Source organism: Macrotis lagotis, chromosome 2 (assembly GCF_037893015.1).
Source record: "Macrotis lagotis isolate mMagLag1 chromosome 2, bilby.v1.9.chrom.fasta, whole genome shotgun sequence".
Classification (NCBI taxonomy): domain Eukaryota; kingdom Metazoa; phylum Chordata; class Mammalia; order Peramelemorphia; family Peramelidae; genus Macrotis; species Macrotis lagotis.
This window is the reverse complement of record NC_133659.1, coordinates 55,792,199-55,812,274: the sequence shown is the minus strand read 5'-3', so window position 1 is coordinate 55,812,274 and position 20,076 is coordinate 55,792,199. Positions and strand designations below refer to the sequence as shown.

Sequence of the window (20,076 nt, the reverse complement as noted above, 5' to 3'; positions counted from 1 at the left end):
CATTCCCCAATTGAAGGACATTTACTTGATTTTCAATTTTTGCTGCCACAAACAGGGCTTCTATGAATATTTTTGTACAAGTGATTCTTTTACCCTTTTTCATAATCTCTTCATGGTATAGATCCAGTAATGGTATTGCTGGATCAAAGGGTATGCACATTTTTGTTGCTCTTTGGGCATAGTTCCAAAGTTCTCTCCAGAAAGGTTGGATGAATTCACAGCTCCAACAACAATGTAATAGTGTTCCAGATTTCCCACATCCCTTCCAACATTAATCCTTTCTGGTCATATTGGCCAGTCTGAGGGGTGTGAGGTGGTACCTCAGAGAAGCTTTAATTTGCATTTCTCTAATAAGTAATGATTTAGAACAATTTTTCATATGACTATGGATAGCTTTGATCTCCTCATCTGTAAATTGCTTTTGCATATCCTAAGACTATTTGTCAATTGGTGAATAGCTTTTTTTAAAAATATGACTCAGTTCTCTGTATATTTTAGAAATGAGTCCTTTGTCAGAAACATTAGTTGTAAAGATTGTTTCCCAATTTACTAAATTTCTTTTAATCTTGGTTGGAGTGGTTTTGTCTGTGCAAAACCTTTTTAATTTAATATAATCAAAATCATCTAGTTTGTTTTTAATGATGTTATCCATCACTTCCTTAGTCATAAACTGCTTCCCTTTCCATATATCTGACAGGTAAACTAGTCCTTTATCTTCTAATTTGCTTATAGTATTGTTTTTTATGTCTAAATCCTTTATCCATTTGGATCTTATCTTGGTATAGGGTGTGAGGTGTTGGTCTAATCTAAGTTTCTTCTATACTAACGTCCAATTTTCCCAGCAGCTTTTTTATCAAAGAGAGAGTTATTAATCCCAATAGCTGAACTCTGGGTTTATCCAACAGTAGATTACTATAATCATTTCCTGCTATTACACCCATCATAAATGAGAAAGGTGAAGTCACCACCAATGAGGAAGAAATTAGGGAAATAATTTGATTTTAAAAAAGAAAGAAGAAAACCAAATTACTAGTATCATAAATGAAAAAAAGGTGAACTCAACAATTTTGCCCAACTGTATGTCATTAAATTTGATAATCAAAATGAAATGGGCGAATATTTATGAAAATATAAGTTGCCCAGGTTAAATGAAGAGAAAATTAAATACCTGAATTGCCCTGTCTCAGAAAAGGCAATTCAACAACCTATCATTGAACACCCTAAGGAAAAAATTCCAGGGCCAGATGAATTCGCAAGTGTATTCTATCAGCATTTAAGAAACAATTGATTCCAATTCTATATAAACTCTTTGGAAAAATAGGTGAAGATGGAACTCTGCCTAATTCCTTCTATGACACCATTATGGTGCTGATACCTAAAAGAGGAAGAGTCAAAACAGATAAAGAAAATTACATACCAATTTCCCTAATGAATATGGATGCAAAAGTTTTAAATAAAATCTTAGCAAAGCAATTATAGTAAGTTATCACTAGCATAACACACTATAACCAAGCAGGATTTATCACAGAACTTATCCCAGGAACCAACCCAGCAGGGTTGGTTTAATATTAGGAAAACTGTTTGCATAATTGACTATATCAATAACAACCCTAATAGAAGTCATATGATTATCTCAATAGATGCTGAAAAAGTCTTTGCAAAATACAACAGCCATTCCTACTAAAAATGCTAGAGAACATAGAGTAAATGGATCATTTTCTTTAGAATGATTAGCAGTATCTATCTGAAACCATCAAACAAGTATTATATGCAACGGGGATAAGTTAGAGGCATTCCCAGTAAGATCAGGGGTAAGACAAGGATGCCTGTTATCACTACTACTATTCAATATGTTAGCTTCAGCAATAAGAGAAGAAAAAGAAGTTGAAGGAATTAGAATTGAGAAAGAAGAAACCAACTTCCACTCTTTACAGATGATATACCTCGAGAATCCTAAAAAATCATCTAAAAACAACTAGAAAAAATTAGCAATTTTAGTGAAGTTGCAATATATAATATAAACTCTGATAATTACTCAGCATGTCTATACATTAATAGCAAGATACACCATCAAGAGCTAAAAAGAGAAAATCTATTTAAAGTAACTTCAAACAGTATAATATCCTTGGGAGTCTACCTGCCAAGGCAGACTCAGCAAATTTATGAAAAACAACTATAAAACACTTCACACAAACAAAACCATATTTAAATAACTGGGCAAATATCAAGTGCTCATGTATAGGATGAGCTAATACAATAAAAATGACAATTCTACCTAAATTAATCTACTTATTTAGTGTCTTATCAATCAAATTTCCAAAAAAGTTACTTTAATGAACTAGAAGAAATTATAACTAAATTCATATGGAGAAACAAAAAAGTCATGAATATCCAGGGATTTGATGAAAACAGTGCAGAACAAGGTGGCTTAGCCTTACCAGGTCTAAAATTATACTATAAAGCATCAGTCATCAAAACTGTCTGGTATTGGCTAAGAAACAAGTGGTGGATCAGTGGAATAGACTAGGTGCAAAAAAGAGAACCGGAAACAAATATAATAATCTGTTGCTTGATAAGCCCAAAGAGTTCAGCTTCTGGCATAAGAAATCTCTCTGATAAAACTGTTGGGAAAATTGGAAGTTAGTATGGCAGAAACTTGGAGTAAACATACATCTCATATCCTTTACCGAGATAAGATCAAAATGGGCACAGGATTTAGACATAAAAGACAATATTATACGCAAAATAGGAGATCAAAGAGTAGTTTACTTGTCAGATTTATGGAGAGGGAAACAATTTATGACCAAGGAAGAGATGGAGAACATCATTAAAAACACATAAGATAATTTTGATTACATTAAATTTAAAAGCTTTTGCATAAACAAAACCACTGTAACCAAAATCAAAAGAAATGTAGTATATTGGGAAACAATTTTTCCAGCTAGTGTTTCTGACAAAGGACTCATTTCTAAAATATAGAGGGAATTGAGTCAAATTTATAAAAAAAAAATAGCTATTCTCAAATTGACAAATGGTCAAAGGATATGCAAAGGCAATTTATAGATGAGGAAATCAAAGCTATCCATAGTCATATGAAAAAATGTTCTAAATCATTACTGATTAGAGAAATGCAAATTAAAGCATCACTGAGGTACCATTTCACACCTATAAGACTGGCCAATATGACCAGAAAGGACAATGTTCAATGTTGGAAGGGATGTGGTAAATCTGGAACATTGATACATTGTTGGTAGAACTGCAAACTCATCCAACCTTTCAATTATACCCTAAAGGTAATAAAAGTGTGTATACCCTTTGATCCAGCAATACACTATTGGGTTGATTCCCTGATGAGATCACGCTAAAAGGTAAAACTATCACTTGTACAAAAATATTCATAGTAGCCCTATTAGTGGGAGCAAAGAATTGGCAATCAAGTGAATGTCCATCAGCTGGGAACGGCTTTGGTATATGTATGTTATGGAACACTATTGTTCTATTAGAAACCAGGTAGGATGGGAATTCAGAAAAGTCTGGAAAGACTTGCATGAACTGATGATGAGCAAAATGAGCAGAACCAAAAGAACACTGCATACCCTAATGGCAACATGGGGATGATGATCAATCTTATTGGACTTCCTCATTCTATCAATACAATAATCATTTAATTATTAATTTAATTAAATTATTAATTAAAATAAACAATTTTAGAGTACCTGTGATAGAGAATACCATCTGTACCCAGAGAAATAACTGAAGAGGTTAAACAAAGACCAAAGTCTATTGCCTTCAATTTTTTTTATTAAAAAAGTGTCTTATGCAGTATGTAACCTTGTTATTTCTAATATTTTATTGCCAAGCCTAGGAGAGAGAGGGAGAGAGAGAGAGAGAGATACAGAAAACCAGCAGGAGACTCTTTAGCCACTGTGGATCTCAGGTCTAGATTAAGCAAGTCAATGTATGGCAGAGTAGTAATGAGGATCCCAAACCCAATTTGGAAGACTAAGTTCAAACCCTAGTTTGAACCCTAGTTGCTAGAGCAACAGGCAAAACTGGATCTGACTACCCTAATGCAGGGGGAAACTACTAGCACCTGAAATGGTATAGGCAAATAGTCATCTAGGGCACAGATCCTCAGCATCAGCACAAAAAACTTGGGAGCATGCCCCATCTGAGGTAGGAACAGAGTTGAACTATCAAAATGAGCAAACATCACACACACACACACACACACACACACACACACACACACACACACACACACACATATATACGCACAAAGAATAAAAAGTTACATTTCTAATAGGGACAATAAAAATGCCATTTCATAAAAGGAAAGCAGTATCAAAATGCCTACATGTAAAGACTCAGGAGTTTTTGAATTGGTCACAAATCTATTGGAATAGATAAAAAAAATTTAAAACCCAAAGAAGAGAGGAAGCAGAATATTGTAGAAAAGTAGAGTCATACATGAGAATTATGAAAACTTGATTGAAGAAAACTTACATTAAAAGTAAAATTGGTCAAATGGAAAACAAAATCAATTCCTCTAAAAAAGAATGTCAATCAATTGGAAAAAGAAATACAAAAGTTAACTGAAGAAAATTAAGCCCTAAAAGTTATAATTGGTCAAATGAGTCTATGAGTACTACAAACTTGCATCTAACAAAATCAAAAGGCTGAAAAAATGAAGAAAATATAGAGTACCTCTTACGGAAAAATGACTGATCTCAAAAACAGATACAGACAAAATAATTTATGAATTACTATTCTACTTGTAAGCCACAATTAGAAAAAGAGTTTGTACAATATCATGAAAGAAATTATCATAAAACTGCTCTAATATCCTTGAAAAAATACAAAATAGTCCTTGAAATAATCCATTGATTACTGCCACAAAGGAATCACAAATTAGAAACTCTAAGGAAGATTATAGCCAAATTACAGAATTCTCAACTGAAAGAGAAACTACTGCAAGCTAAAAAAGAAGCAAATTAAATACTAGGAAGACATAGTCAGTATTACACAGGTTTCATCAACTTCAAATTAAAGGATCAGAGGACCTGGAGTATGATATTCCAGAGGGCAAAGAAACTTGGATTATGACCAAGAATCACCTACCCTGCAAAATCCAGAATAATCTTTCAAGGAAAAGATAGATATTCAATGAAATAAAGGACTTTCAAACAGCTGATAAAAAGACCAGAACTGAATGGAAAATATAATCTTTAACACGAGTGAAGATATATAAAGAGGTAAATGGAAAGAAAAAATTAATAAGTCTAAGAAAAACATGTTAGTCAATAAGACTAAAGGAAAGACTAAATGGGAAAATAAATTGTATTTTTCTTTGGTCAATTGAGAGTAACATAATTATACAGAGGGTGTGGGTATAATATATGATCTTGAAGTGATGATGCACATTAAACCCATGAGGGTTGCATTTCTATTGGGACACTTGGAGGGAGGGTACTTGGTCAGAAGATGAAGGTATAAATTGGTCATGATGGTAATAATGCTTATGGCTTATGAGAATTATGCTTTTATTAGGATAGTTGAAAGGAGTATACTTTGACAGAGGGTGGGGATACCAGAGAAATAAAATCAATTAAACATAAAAAGGATTATACTAGGAGAAGAAGGTAAAAACATTTGAGGATAATTAACACCATATGAAGAACTACAAAGGACCTATTATCGTGGAGGGAAAGAAGGAAGAGTGCAAACACTGACTAAATCTTACTCAACAGATTTGACTCAAATAGGGGATCATATACATTCCCAATTGCTTTAGAAATCTATCCTACTCTACAAGAAAGTAAAAGGAATAGGGATAAGAATATTGAGAAGCAAGGTAGCAATCAAAAGCAAAACAATGGTGAGGAGGGATAAGGGGAGAAGAAAAAGAATAATATATATGGGGAAAATACAATGTAGGGAAAGAAAAAGTTTTTATGCTGTTTTCTGTCATGATCTTTTCTCCTCAGTTCTAATTCTTCTCTAACAACATAACTAGTATGAAAATATATTACATGTACATGATCATACATGTATAACCTATATCAGATTGCTCATTGGCATAGGGAGGGAGGAGGGAAAGGAGGGTTGTAGAATAAAAATATGGCACTCAAAAGCTTGCAAAAGGATGAATATTAAGTACTATCTTTGCAAAAAAGGGAAAAAGATGTAGAAAGACTTAGCATGAACTGATGCAAATTGAAATGAGCAGAACCAGAACACTGTACAAAGGAACAACAATATTATAAAATGATTTACTGTGAATAACTTAGCTATTCTCAACAATACAACAATCCAAGAAAATTCTGAAGGACTTTTAAGTAAAACTGCTATCCATCCCTAGGGAAAGAATTGATGTAGTCTTATCCCAAATATTTTTCTTTATTTTCTTTTTTTCCTGTATTTTCTTTAATAGCATGACTTTAATGAAAATGTACTTTTCATGACTACACATGAATATCCTATATGAAATTGCTTATTTTCTCAATGGGGGAGGGGAGGGAGAGAGGATTTGGAATACAAAATTTAAAAAAAGAATGTCAAAATTATTTTTACATATGACTTAGAAAAAATGAAATTTAAAAAATATTGTGCAATTTCATAAATGAAAATTATCATTGCTAGCTAGGGGAGAAGGAGATATAAATGCTAAGGAACAACTTCATAGTGGAGATAGAATGTGAACTAACCTTGAAGGATGGCTAATATTGGAATAGAGATGTTTATAGATTCAGAATCCCAGGTGGATGGAACAGCTTGAACTAAGGCAGAAAAAAAAAACATTTTTTTTTAGTGAGTAGGTTTTGCAATTTGGCAATGATCTGGGGAGTAGTTTTAGATGAACCTGGGAATATTTTAATTATAGAAACCTTGAAAACCAGGCTCAGGCAAATGATTTTGTTCATATACAATGAAGAGGCATTATTGGGGAAACTAAAAATGAAATGATCAGAGGTGTACAATAGAAAAATGCAAAAGGTAATTACATAAAGGACTAATAGAGGGAGATGAGCTAAAGTTAGGGAGACCATTTAGGAAGCTTCTTTGAGCAAGGTCCTTTTCCAGGTGAAATTTGAGTTTTGGGAGAAGGGAGCTACAAATAAGTGACACACAATGTCTACACACAAGGATCTTCTAAACAAATTGAGAAGATAGGACTTGAACATAAAACAGTAATAATACATGGAAATAATGTTGAAGATAGTACTGTGTATGTGTCTGTAAAGTGCTATTGATAATTTCATATATATCTGTTAGAGAGAGAGAGAGAGATTTCATTATATATCTACTGTGGTTATATAAATATATAAGATATAGAAATATAGATTTCTAGATCAATTTCTATTGGGAGACAGAGAAAAAGAACAGAGAGATAGACAGAGAGAGAGGGGGAGAGAGGAGAGAGAGAGAGAGAGAGAGAGAGAGAGAGAGAGAGGGAGAGAGAGAGAATCTAGTCTAGAGGTGACCTCAAAGGCTGAAAAAAATGGGTTTAAATTTGATATTTATGTGACAATGGACAAATATTTAACTTTGGGCAATTAATTATTTAAAACTATATGTTGAAGAGAAGATGCTGAGCTGCTTTGGTAGAGGTAGTTTTCTCACATGGTCATTTCCTATAACAATGAAATCATAGCTCTAGTCCTTAGCCTTTTTATAAAATAAATTTTCCTGAGATTGATGAAATTTATGATTAATTTTGTAATGAGCAGATAGAAAATAAGTGTCCCTGAAACTTAGCAGAGGGTGAAAATACATTCTGGAAGACAGTGACCTGGCCAGGCAGGGACCCTTTGCAAAATTTCTCTTAGGGACCTAAAAATTAAACTTTTACCACAGTTCTAACAATGCCTCATTTGGAATGAAAGGCAACAACACACTAATATCTTGCCAGCATGATCACTGGGGCATTGTCTGGCTTCAAAAACACCCAATGGCATCTCTTCACATAAGAGGGGATGGAAAGTTAAGGTTACAATGGGGAGGGGGTCTTTTGGAGGAGGGCAGAAAGATAAAGCAGCTAAAAGCCCCTCCTGGCTCACCAAAAGTCACACTCCTCACCATTAACTCTGCTTTTGACCTTGCGGGACAAGCTCTAGAGGCAAATTTCCCATTTGCCAGTCTCTCCTGGTGCCTTCCTCAACATACTGCCTCTCAGACAAGTACCGTTCTTAATGGGTTTGTGGGAAAGGCCTGGCCTGCCTTTCCATCTGTACCTTCTGCTGGCTCCCTTCGAAAAGTGCTGGCTTGCCATACGACATTCCCTTGAATTATTTAGACTGGTAAATCTTCCTGCATCTCACATCTTTAGTCCATCTGTTAGCCAGAGCTTTGCCTTTATAGCAAGTGTCCTTTATGCATGCTGGCATCTGTCAGCAGTACACTTCCCTCTTTTATTCATGATCTTCTGTGGGAGAGGGTACAAGCTGCAGAAATGCCATGTGCCTGGTATGCATTTCATTTTAATGGAAGATTACATGACCGAGGCTCCCGTTTATTACCTTGCTCTACATGCATTCATTCATCACCTGGTGCCCCCCATTACCCTGTACATTAGGTGGTATTGGCCCTCCAACAGCCCCTGGTCCAAGTCTTGGGCAGCTTATGGGAAGAGGGAGTGGTTTTCTTTCCAAAGAGATGAAGGATGTGCAGAAAACTGGAAGGAGTAAAGATGAGGGGAAAGAGAAAGGACTTCAAATAGAAAAGATAGTGTGAGTAGAGCAGCCTCTTATCCTGCCTATCAGAATATTTTCTTCCTCTGAAAATCTCTCTCAGATATTCCTACTCAGTTTTCCCTCCCATCCATTCACCCATACTATGTACTTCCACAAGACTTCAGTCTAACATAAACTTGCCACCAACTTCTCTATATAGATACTTCTCCAGATAGGTGCTATGTAGAAAAAAGAAGCCTATAATGCAGTTTCTGACTTCAAGTAGCTTATAATCTACTCATGGAGAGGAGAGATACATTCTTGGAAAGCTTATCAACAAAACAAGAAATGAAAACTAGCACAATCAATTATGTCAACTCACATGAGAAGAATAAAAAGGCATCAACAGAATGAAATCTACTGAAATGAGGGAAAGGTCATTGGGAATGCCTGTGGTCCAAGAACATAGGATGATGGAAGGATTACTAAACTGGGTCTTGAAGGAGGAATAGGATGTGCAATAATGGAAATGAGAGATGAGGAATACTTCCAGAAGAAATTATCTAAAAGCCTGGAGGTGATCTTGAGAACTGCCTGATCACAAGAAAAGAGAAGAGCTGTCTGACTGTCTGACTGTTTGTATGGAATAGAATGTCCTTAAGGTCATGTATATAAAGTATATCTTGACCAATTTCTCCTCAAGTCTCAGTTTTTCCTGTTCCTTTTCTAATGTTACTGAAACAGAATTAAATAACAGCAAAAGTTAGTAAATAGAGGGCAAGACATCACCAGTCATTCATAACTTTTATCACCTCAGATATTTGAGTAAAGAGGGAAACCAAAGATGGTCAATTTTCAGTCCCTTAATTTAAACATACCCAAATTAAAGAGAGCTAAGAGTGACAGTGCTTCCAGCTTGTGGTCTGGGATTTAGTGATAAGGGAATCCTGGTCAGAAACTATGGCATCAACTTTTTAGCCATTTTGTTATTGTTCAGCAATTTTTTAGTCCAAATCTTTGTGATTCCATTTTTGGTTTTCTTGGCAGAGATAATGAAGTGGTTTGCCAATTTCTTCTGTAGCTCTTTTTTATAGATGAGAAAACTGAGGCAAATAAGGTTAAGTGACTTTCCCAGGGTCAAACAGTTAGGAAGTGTCTGAGGCTAAATCTCAACTCAAAATGATAAGTCTGCCTGACTTCAGATCCAGCTCACTATACACCATGCCTCCTAACTTCTACCTTTAGCCATGGGCTGGGCAAAGTAACTTTATGGCTAAAGAGTAGACCAGGGTCTTTTCCAAAGCCAGAATTATGATCTAGGAAACAAGCATTGGTTCCAAACTATGAGAAAAACATTGACAACTGTATCTTTTTTTTAGTTTTTTGCAAGGCAATAGGGTTAAGTGGCTTGCCCAAGGCCACATAGCTAGGCAATTATTAAGTGTCTGAGGCTGGATTTGAACCCAGATACTCCTGACTCCAGGGCTGGTGCTCTATCCATTGTACCACCTAACCACCCCTACAATTGTATCATTTTGAGAAATTTCATGATAGCAGATAAATTTTAGTTGAAATGACTGATAAAGTCACTAACTTCATAATTTGCTTACAAAAATAAGGAAATCCACAGATTTCAGAAATTGCTTTCAACAGTTCTCTAGGACACAGTAAAACAATCAGCCCTGAGTAGTCAGAGAAGTATACAAAGTCACTTCTTGTATTGACTTCTTTTTCTTATGTATTAGATCCCTTAGTTTATACACAAACACACAAAACATATTTCTCATTGCCAAATCAATCAGTTACTTTTATCAGTCAGGGAAAGTTAAACAATTTGGTAGTATCTGTGTATAGGGAGAGTTAGGGTTTTGGGTGATAGAATTAGAAACACAGAAGCACCATGCTGAATCAATTTTAGAGCTGAGGTTTTTGTTTTCTTTCTGTTTTTATTGTTACCTTTTTTAAGAGATATTGCTCAGAATGAGGGAAGTTATGCCTATCTCTATATTACCTGTGTTCTTTCAGTTCTGGGTGTCATATTTCTCTGTAAAATAATATCCCTTTAATATATTATACTTTCAGAGAGGAGAGCAAGTACTTGTTTTGTGAGAGATAATTAGTTACTTCAGGGATTAAAGGATACAAGATATTGTTTTGTTTTAGAGGAACATTTTGATGCCTGTAAGAAATAAGAAAAGAATTTAATTTAATAAAAAAAAACTGCTAAAATATCTGAATTAAGAAAGAATTTCCAGAAAGTATTTAAATAATTTTGGATAGAAAATGAACTGTGGAATAAAGATTAAGGCTTATATTGCCTTGGAAAAGATATAGAATGATTCTTTATTGTTTATGAAGTTTAATGGCTTAAAGGGACAGAAAATACTTCTATTTAGTAAAAACTGGAAAACGTAAGTATGAAAAGACAGTTTCAGAGATAAAATAAGAAGGCAGTCTTAAAAATAATGCTGCAGGTTGCTATAATCCCTTAGTTTATTTAAATATGATTGTTTTAAGGCTTGATAATAAAATTAAAAATATGAGAAATAAGAACTTTGGAGACTGAGGAATGATTGAAGAGCTGTCAGTTTCTTAAAGGAAATTTGGTGAGTGGTTACCTTTTAAAGTAAAAGGTGAGTCACTGAGTGACAGGGGCCTCTGATTTAAACTATCAATAAGGGTATAAAAGTTGGGAAATAGAGGTTTGATGCTCAAAATGTAGAGAAAAGAACCTAGAAGTGATTAGAAAAACATCAAGGAACAGAATAAGCAGCCCTGTCAGAGATATGTGATGGAAAGAGGTAGCTGGAGCAATCAGATGACAGAAGACTTTAAAGTCCTGATTCCTAAATGATTGTGTGACAGATACAACCTCAATGGACCAATGCTTCATTTGCAGATATTATATTCTTCATTTCCCCCTAATTACTAAAGAGAGATCAAGAATCTCACAAATGTTTTATCCTTCCATGTCCCCATTTGGTTTGAAAGGGAACAAATAGAACAATAAAAGAAAAATTTTAAAGATGCTACATAGGAAGAGATGCTGAAATTCATTTGGTTAATGAAGAATCTTGGTGACTGAAATGTTTTTATTTTGGTTTACCTTCCTCTTAAGGTCAAATAGAGGTGTTTGGTATTTCTCTGGTTTAAAGGGAACCATTATCCATTAAGATACCCCATTAGGGTAGATAGTATATTGAAGGAAAATTTAAATGTTATATGAATTCAAAAAAAAATGAAGAGGATTTGTCCACTTGTAGTATGCATCAGGTCCCTGAGTCCTTTTCTAACTGGCTACAGACCTAAAATAATGTGGATTAGACCCCCGAACCTTAATACTAACAAAGGCAGCTAGTCAGAAGGTAGGAGATGGAGCATGCAGCTGAGATGATGGATTAAGAAAAAATGTGAATGAGACCCAGAGGTCACAATCACCAGGAAATACAGTTTAAATCAGAAATTCAGAGTTTTCACTAACAATAGCTTGCAGAACTGAGAATTTCTTTTAAAAACACATTTTATGGATTTTTAAGAATTACTTTCCTTTACAAATGATTTCCTGCTTTTTTTTTTCCCTCTACCCAAAAGATCAACCCATAAAATAAAGAAATTTTTAAGAAGATCAGAGAAATTACACAGAACATATCCTGGTTTACATTGTGTGCAATGCTCCAAACATTTGTTCTCTACAACAAAAGAGGATAGTTTGCTCATAAATTCTAGACTAGGCCCTTGTGATGCCTAATATGGTTAAGATGATTCAGCCACACCTTTTTTGCTCCTTAAAGAAAGAAAATTGTCTGAAGCCAAGTCTTATCCTCTTTGGGCTTTGGGTGGGATCATCCTGTTTTCCTTTTATTTGAACAGTTTAATTCTTGACAGTCATATTGCATGTTAATTTTATATATGTAATTAGATGATCATGAGAATGGCATCTTCCTTTTGAGTAGGTGTGGAACATTAAGAGAGATCTGTAAGAACACTGGACTGTGCTCCAAGGAGTCCCCACTCTCAACGAGCAGGAACCCAAAATCTGATGAAAGAATATTATCAGCTTATGGGTCTTGCATCGTTCATAGACAGAGATTCATCATATCAGTTGGCAAAAGTTGATACAGTCCTGGCTGCTATTCCAGAAATTTCTCTACATACCTCACAGGAGCCCTAAAGACAATCTACTCATCAGCAGGATATATATGGGTGTTTGTGAGTGTATGTAACATAAATATATTTGTATATATATGTGTGTGTGTGTAGGTATATGTATTTATCATACATAACCCAGTCACATATTAACAGAACAGACCATGACTCAGGGTTAAGTGGGAAGAAGCTAGAGTGTCTTTTTGTTTTCCGTCTGATTCCAATGAATAATTTTTGTGTGTTACTAGTTAGGGTATAATGCTTCTTGCCCCTTCCCCAAACAACAGTAATACTGTGAACAAATTAAATTATTCTTTCCTCGTGCCTAAGTTATCCCAAAAAGGAGATATAGCTATGTGTAGCCAATGGTGAATTGGGCTTTCATTTTCCACACACTAGCTCCCTCTTCCAATGTTTTTTTTTTTCCAAGACACTTCCACACTCTTCTGTAGTCATAATGAGTCATATCCTTTATACAATCAGCCACAAAAATGTTGTTGAGTTTTCCTCAGAAATGTCTTTTGTATTTGTATTCCTTTTTTATTCCCATGGCCACCACCCTCATCATTTCACATCTGAATGATTGAATTCATCTTTTACTTAATCTTTTTTTCTTTCAAGCTCCTCTATTTCAGTCTATCCTGAAGACCTCATCCAGATTTGTATTGGTCAGTCATTCAGTTGTCTCTGACTCTTTATGACCACAGGATAACAGATCTATGTATCCTCCATTATCATCTGAAATCTGGGCAAGTTAATGTTTATTTTTTCCATGATAGTATCTATCCCTCTCATCTTCTATCAATTATTTTTCCTTTAGCCTTTAATCTTTCACAACACCAGGGGCATCATTTTCCCAATTAATCTCACTAAAATTTAAGATTGTTCAGTCATACCTGATTTTTCATGATCTCACTTAGGGATTTCTTGGCAAAGATATTGGAGTGGGTTGTCATTTTCTTCTCTAGCTCATCTTACAGATGGACAAACTGAGGAAAACAGGGTTAAGTGACTTGCCCAAGCTAGTAAATGTCTGAAGCTGAATTTGAATTTGCAAACATAAGCTTTCCTGATTTTAAGCCACTTGGGGATTTCTTGGCAAAGATTCTGAAGCAGTTGGCCATTTTCTTCTTCAGCTCATTTTACAGATGAGGTAATGGAGGCAAACAGGGTCAAAGAACTTGCCCCAAATCACACAGCTAGGAAATATTTGTGGCTGAATTTGAATTTAAAAAGGGATTTTCCTGACTCTAGATCTGGAACTCTATTACTATGCCATGTAGATGCCTTTGTTAAATCAATATTTAATGGATCAATATTTATTTTTGAATAAATCTCAGTCATTCAGTTGACTTTCAAGACATTCCATAATTTGACTTCAACCATTTTTTCCACTCTTAACTCATACTATTTATTTTCATATACACTTTCTATTACTTCCACTGGAATATTGAATAATAGGCTACACTTTCCTACCTCCACACCTTTGTCCATGCTGTACCTTCTCTCTGGAATGAAGTTAGCCTATCATCGCTGCCTTCTTTAAGATCCGTTTTAAATGTCAATTGCTCTATGAAGTCATTTCAACTCTCCTTGGTGAAAAACAAAGACAGATTTGTCTCTCTCTAATTATATTTATATTGTATCATTCACTCTACTAGTTATTATGGTACTTAAAGTTAAAAAACAAATAAAAATTTCTCTTTTTAACTCTATGATTTGTATTGTTTTTTGCACATTGTGACTTTTAATAAAGAATTGTCAGATGAATACTCATTCAAGCAAGGGTTCAATAATGCAATAATGGCTATCATATTGCTTGCCTTTTCAATGTATGGAAGAAGAATTGGGGAGGAGAGAATTTGGAGTTCAAAATATAATAAAAAGTTTAAAAATTATCAATTTTAAGAATTTATTTTTTAATTTAAGAAAATAGAATTGAAAATATTAATAAAAGAAAAAAGATAAAATTTAATTGTGGACAATACGATTTGTTTTATATAAGATAATAGAAAGGCCTTAATAACAGAGTCTACTTCACTGCTATCCAACCCAAATAGAAATGACAGCTATTAGTCCCCATATGTTGACTTAGTTTGAAATTTTAGGGTTATCTATGTTTATGGTATTTTTACTTATTTTGGTGAATATCTCCCAATTACATTTTTTAAAAAAATTATTTATTTATTTGTTTGTTTATTTTCATCCATATATTTTTATGTTACAAAATTTCCTTCCACCCTCCCTTCCCACCCCCACCCTCTTTGCTCAGTGGTGAACAATCAGTCTAGCATTGTACATACATATTTTGAATAAACATGTTTACATATTAGTCATTTTTGATATCAGGAATTAGGATTAAGGGAAAGAGATACATAAGAGATAATTTTTATAAACTTTTCATCAGATGCTGAAGGGATGGGTTTTTTTGTTTTGTTTTGTTTTTCTTCCTCTGGATGGGATAGCATTGTCCATATGGTTGTCCCAGCTTTCTGAACTGTTGAGAGGGGCTGCTTCCATCAAGATTGTTCATCACACAATGTTGTTGTTAATATGTACATTGTTCTCTTGGTTCTGTTCCCTTCATTCAGCATCAGATCTGGTAATCCATTCCATGCTTCCATAGAGTCCAGACATTTATGGTTTCTTATAGAACAGTAATATTCCATAGTATTCATGTACCATAACTTGCTTAGCCATTCCCCAATTAATGGGCATCCCAATTACATTTCGATTTTATTTGGGCAGCTCTTTATAGTATTGTAGTTTGTGGGCCTCCTATCTGAAACCTCTCATCTACTCCATATTTTATCTTTGTCCTCCAAATACCTAACACAGGCCTTTGCACATAATAAGTATTTAATAAATACCTATTGATTTTCATTGAATTAAACTTTTCAGAAGTCCGGCTTTTTTTTTTAAATGAGGTACACCTGGACTCCTGGACAATTTCCTCCTTACATCACTTGGCTCTGCTTTGTGCTTATGGTGGAAAAGCTGTCTAGAATATAAAATTAGGCCCCTGTATTCTTGTTCATGAGCAGCTTTCTTCACCAACTCTGTGAAAGGGAGCAGGTTTTAAGCAGGAGATCTGTCAGGCCCAAGCCAAGTGCTGTGGATATTTCATTAGATGTGGTTTGTGTGAGATTGAAAGTTGACATCGGAGCCTAATTAAACATGATGCCAGTGCACATATCCTGCAAATTAAGATACCACACACTGCATAGCCCAGGCTGGGATAAGTTAAAAAGAAAGCTGTCAGCGTGGAAGGGACTCTGCTCAGTGTTTTAAATACAGATTTGGAGCTTAAGATGCAAATGTGTTGATGACTTTTTTTTTAAACCAGATATGGCAACGAAAAAGCAGATGAGAAAGAGAGGATTTTAATGAACCCTGAGTTTTGACTTGAGTTCCAATGATGATATATTAGCAAAGCCTGGAAAGTTGCAAGCAAAACTGGCCAGAAGTTGACAGCTCAATGTTGGCTCTTCATTCACCGACTGAAAGGCAGGAAGCAAAGCAGCATCACCAATGATGACAAGTCAACACATGTATTTTGAAAACTCTTTCAGTTTTATAGAGTGGAAAGTTGGCCATATTTAAATCCATAGCACATGGCAGGCACACACACACACACAAACAAACACACACACACACACACACACACACACACACACAGACACTCACCTTCATGCTTACATCTAAAACAAATTAAGAGACAAGCTGTGTCTGCAAGGGATTGAAGGATAAGAAGAGCAGGTTGAAGAGAAGGGGACTCATGGGAGAAGAGGTCCACCCTGAAGGAGGAGAAATAGGGAAGTTTTCAAGAGTTGCTAAAGGTAGGAAGCAATGGCAATATGAAGAGTAATGTTTATTACCCTCTAACTAATAATTCTGACATCATAATATGATTATAAATAGGTAATGAAAACAGTAGTTTTATGAGCTACAGAGTTTGAAAATTATTTACAAATACCTGGCAGGTAGTTGCGATTATTATCTTAAATTACTAAATGTAGAAACTGAGGCAGAAACAAGTTAAATGACTTCCCAAGGTTTACATAGTTAGTGTCTGAGCCTAAAATTGAACTCAGATCTTCTTTGATTCCAGACCCAGTGTTACTTAGAAATGAATGAATGAATGAATAAAAAAATGTACTAAGCAGATCCTCTGATGTAGGTGCTGTATGAAGTACTATATATACCACTATTTGGAGGAGGTATTCCCTATTTGTCTTCAAGGGGTTTACATTGTAATAGTATATGAAATACATATAGAAGAGAGGAGAGGAGAGATGGGTATTTTGTTGTAGAAAGGTAAAAGGTAAGGCAGTGGTTTTTAAAAACACTGGCCGACAGAAAGATTGAGTAGAGGGTTAGACAGGTTGAAGACTTAGTGGGCTAAGTGAGTTACTTTATACATACTCCATCACCAAAATAGATTGGAAGAGCTCCAAAATGAGTTAATTAGCTATCCAGAATTCTAAAAACCTGGTGAAGAGGCCTAGGTCTCAGGTTTGTTCAGAAGATGTAAAAATAAAAATGCAATTTTTATGGTATGCCCAGGACAAATTTTTGAAGTAAGGATTTAAAATACATGTATATATGTATATGTCTTGGATGGGAGTACATATGTATATATATATATATATGTATATATATATATACATATATATATATATACATATTTGATGTGCATATGTGTTTGTGTGTTTGTGGTGTCAACATCCATTGGTAGAGAGAATTTACTCACATGGAAGCTTCCTATATCAATGTGAAAATATATGTCCCATTCCCTATACTTATTTTCTCCAAAGCAATAACTTTGAAAACATTTCTTGGAAAGCCAGGCAATTGAAAGGGGTAAAGGATGGTACTCATACTGGAGAAAGACACGACTTTACCCAACACATTCTATAACATATCCGACTCTCCAGATTCATAATCTTATAAAGCAAATAACCTACAAAGAAATCCAACCAAGGCACATTCTCATTCATGCTCATAGAATATTCTTGACTTTCTCTGATGAAACTCTGTAGGGACTAGTGTGTCTTCCTGTCACACACCAATTCAATTCCTTTAATTCAATTAGGTTCAATTAACTTCCTACTATGCTCCCAGCACTGTGTTTTGTGCTATGGGGGATAGAGACAAAAGTATATCTTAAACTCTAGGCTCTCCAGGAACTTAAAATGTTATTGAAAAGATAGGATTTATGCCCAAGAAACAATGAGAGAACAATAGAAGACAGAATGTAATGAAGTACTAGGCTGAATGTAATCAATTGCTAAAACGGATAGTACAGACAGCAAGTTCTATGGGTGGTCAGACAGGGAAGAGATCAATTTTGGCAATGCTTCAAAGCCTCTAACCTCTTATTGGCTCAATTTACTCATCCTTAAAATGTGCAGCCACCACCTAGTTCCTTAAAAATGCCTTAGTAATCATAACATGGAATACACTTTGAGATCTGAAAATGTCAGCCTTTTGAAAATCTTTATTTTGGGGATAAATCTATGTTTTTATTTTTTCCCCTTGGGAATGGCCCTATTCTTTGTTTGTCTATTATAATACTCTATTATTCAATTTACTCCTAAATTTTCTGGGGAAGTGATTTTTAAAAAGTTTTGCATTGATTTTAAAAGTAAATTAAATATAATGTACTAAATAACATAATTGTAGAAAAATTGACTGAATGGTATTAAATGGATTTTGCTAACTGAAATAATTAAATGATAATTACTTTAATAATGACAGATTCTTTTCTGTTGTATACAATTATTAATTACACAGAGAAAATGAGCAGTTATTGTTTTTTGGCAACTACAATGCTTAAATCAATTATTTAACAATGCACAATTAATTGTGTTATATTCAGTGATAAGATGATAATTGATTGAAAAACAATGAATGAATTTAGACTCTACATGGAGAAAGCAATACTCCAGTGAAGAAGAATCCATATTAAATGAAAAAAGTAGTACATTGCATGCTTAGTGTTTTAAATCAATAAACCTTGGTAAAATTAATTACTTAAAGAAAATGATTTAGAATAGGACTTTGTACCTTTAAGCAATTTCTTGGAATATCAAATCTAAGCTCAGTCTGATTTTTTTCCTTTTTCTTTCAGCTTGGTGCAGAAGAGGGGTGGGGGGGGGGGGAAGAGAAGCTAAATTTTCCAAACCCTTCTTAAGCCTATGGAGTAGAGTCATAATTCAATTTAAGAAAATCAAAGCAAGTAGAATGAATCATAAATTTTACGCAGTTGAAGATATTAGGAAAAGTAGAGACTGGGAGAAGCCAAAAGATTGAGGTTAAGGAAACCTTGGCTAGAGAATGGGTTGGACAGGGCTGGAAATAGGTTCTCACCTTGAGTTTTTGCTGGGGAGGACCATGTCATTTGGTAACAACCCATTTTAACTACTCTTGCCCATAACTGTTTATTTATGAAAAATCAAAAATGCTTTCAGAACTCCTTTAAATTTCAGCACCCTGGTCACCTCCCATACACTCATATTTATGATTTTGCCATGGGGTGATTTCTCTAGCTTCATTTTCCTCATCTAAAAGATGGAAAGGTTTGGATTTGGTTATCTCTGAGGTCCTTGCCAGTTCTAAATCCATGCTTCTATGATCCTTGGCTATTTTGTGTGCTTGAGACAGCTCAGTTTCCAGAGAATTGGACTATTTCACTAAATTTCTTAATGCCCTAGGGAGGCATTATAATTCTCAATGAAGTAGAGGTGATATAGGTACAAATAAATGAGATGATTTCTCAAATTGTCTAAGAATCTCTAACAACATAAATCGTGTGGGCTTTCCATAAACACCCATGGTAGATGTTCCACTGATGTAAAGGTCTCTACTTCATATTACAAAAATTGTATAAGCTTTGGTTGCTGGGATCCTGAGTTGAATAAGAAACATAAACGAATTGCAAGCCAAGGGTCCTGACAGGAAATTCAACTTTGTAGCTCAGTAGATTGAATAATAGACTAGGAGTCAGGAAGATGAGTTCAAATCCAGTCTCTGATACTTATTAAGTGTGTGACTTAGACAAATTATTTAACTTTTTTTTACCACAGTTTACTCATCTGTAAAATGATCTAAAGAAGGAAATGACAAATTACTTCAGTACCTTTTTCAAGAAAACCCCAAACGAGGTCATGAAGAGTTAGACATAACTGAAAAGACAGAATAACAAAAATCAAAGTCAAAACACATGAATTCTGAGAAGCATTATACCAAATCATTT

General features: G+C 34.6%; 1 long non-coding RNA gene across 1 annotated transcript in view; it reads right to left on the bottom strand.

Annotated features, from left to right (window-relative positions):
* LOC141511003 (uncharacterized) overlaps nucleotides 1-20,076 on the bottom strand; it is a 111,311-nt gene that overhangs the window by 70,632 nt on the left and 20,603 nt on the right. The window contains exons 2-3 of the long non-coding RNA XR_012475231.1: nucleotides 16,506-16,615; nucleotides 14,295-14,410 (exon numbers count right to left, since the gene is read on the bottom strand). This is a non-coding gene — a long non-coding RNA (uncharacterized LOC141511003). The remainder of the gene's footprint in view (nucleotides 1-14,294; nucleotides 14,411-16,505; nucleotides 16,616-20,076) is intronic.